We start from the raw sequence: 2530 nt of genomic DNA on the forward strand, positions 1-2530 counted from the left end.
GCTGGAAATAGGACGAGTTGAAGAAGTGCATGTCGCGCAAGTGACGGAGTCATTCGTGTGGCAACTATTTCAACCTCAAGTGGTCAATTCAAACGAGCAGTCCGATTATTATGTCCTTTGCCATTCGAAGGCAATTATAATTAAATATTATTATTTTTATTTTTTGTATTTATATTTATATTTATGTTCTAATATTGAATAGCAAAAATTGTATAATTATTTATTATTGTATTTATTGAAATACTTTAAATTATTATTTCAAGGTGGGCGGTATGTTAGGTAGGTACCTATAATATCAATGTAAAATTATATTATCTCGACCGTAACGACCCGCGATAACATTTATTCGCCTGGCGATCATAACGACAAATGTGTTTGCCGTTCAGTTGTCATTTGTAGTCTCTCGAACGTTGTACTACCGTCCACCGAAAATCATTATTGTGTATAATATAATAAAACACTAACCAAAAATTAAAATAGTATACAGTCCACTTTAAATATCGAACAATATCCAAACGTTGTATATTTGGGAGTTTACCAATTGCGCTCTAAAAATTTTAGGGTTGATATACGAATTGCACTCTAAAAATTGTAGGGTCGATAGACCAATTGCGCTTTATACATTTAAGGGTCAATAGACAAATTGTGCTCAAAACATTTCACAATATCTAAGGAAATGTTATAAGTTAGTTATAAATTTTTTATGCGAGTATGAATACATAATATAATATAAATAAATAAACATTTTTTTTCTTCACATTTAACAAGTTACTTTTTGATCGTCAATTAAATAAAATGTACCTATGATAATGATAACTTGTATTCGTCTATCACTCAAATGCATATTTACGTGATCAAATGTTCGTAATAATAATAATGTTTCATACAATTCCCGATACCGTTATAAAATGTATTATTACCAGTCACTTTAACCAGTAATCAATTGATCAATAAATACGTTTTTAGTTTTCAAGCATTTTAGTATGTTTATGTTGATGGAATTAGATCAAAATACAATATTTCTAAATCTGAAGATAGCCACCAGGCGGCAAATTTGAATACAAGCGCAATTGGTATATTTACCGTAAAACACAAATTTTGTTTTGGCGCAATTGGTCCATGCCTGTATATGTCTGTCGTCTAATTTTTATTGGCCTTTAGGCCCGTTCAGACCAAAGAAAAATTTGATTCGTATTTTAAGAAACTCAACGTACAGGAATACAGAATAGATTCACTCTGTCAAACGTCTACAATATAAGGAGATAAGACTAAAACTGATAACGACATGTTTGCAAATTATTTTTTGCTTCCAAAACCAAAGGCCAATGTCATAAATATAAACGTCAATTGCCATTAAAAAGAAAAAATATGAGGGTGAGCATGCTTGGTAAATCACCTTGTATACTCCATTATTTAATTATTTTGCACAGTTTTATTGACTTGCAAAGTTTGAACTGAAATGTATTCCATACATAGTAACCATAATATTCAAATATATATAGTTTGCATGTGAACGGTCAGCTATAGGTACTGACAAAATAACATTTGTTTTTCACTTTATAATTTATCGTTCGAAGATCGCGCTTACAGTTAATACAATCTGTAACTTACCTTCGTCACTCAAAACAGCTATGTCTACATCTAACCAGTAATTTATGTGTTAATCTGCCATCCTAAAGACAATATTAATAAGAATATTTTATGATATCACTGCTGTTAAGATAATTTATTTTACTATTAGACAATAGTACACAATAAGTGTTAGACAATAGTACGTAAAATAGATTACAGTAATTTTTTCCAAAAAAATTGCATTTGATAATGTCAAATGTCTAACGTACACTTATTTTTATATATATAGAAGATATAGGTAGGTACCTATCCGCTTGCACAAAATAATATTTAATAAATAAAGTAAATAATATATATATATATATATGTGTGTGTGTGTGTGTGTGTGTGTGTGTGTGTGTTTAAAAATAAATATAGTACCATGAGCATCGATTTTTTAACAATTTATTATTCCGCATACAATTTTCGAACGAAACGCCGCGGAGAACACAAAAAACTTTCCTCTTTTTCTATTATATTATACACTTGAATTTAACATAACGTACTTGTGCGTCTTTGGAAGCGTTACGAATGTCCCGGTTTCATTTCCGATACAAAATACAGTTTTTCGCGTATTCCGGGTGAAAAAAAAAACAAAAAACAAACGAAATAAAAAACAAATTTATACGTGAATAACAATACCCTGTTAGTCCGCTTGTGTTTTCGGTCATAATTTATTCAGAGAAACTCTTAAGAGGACGACAATAGAGCCATTTTTCGTAAGCGAGCGGTGCCGTCTCCGCAGTGCACGAAAAGCGATATATTTTTCCACAAGCGGCCCTGCCCCCCCCCCCACCCCCCCCATCCGCACACCGCCATGACCACCGACCCATCCATTTTTTTGAGCAGGGTTTATATATATATATATATACACACTGCAGCACATATACAGCTAGAGCACATTTCTGATACAGCAATA

This window comes from Acyrthosiphon pisum, chromosome A1, assembly GCF_005508785.2.
Source record: "Acyrthosiphon pisum isolate AL4f chromosome A1, pea_aphid_22Mar2018_4r6ur, whole genome shotgun sequence".
Classification (NCBI taxonomy): domain Eukaryota; kingdom Metazoa; phylum Arthropoda; class Insecta; order Hemiptera; family Aphididae; genus Acyrthosiphon; species Acyrthosiphon pisum.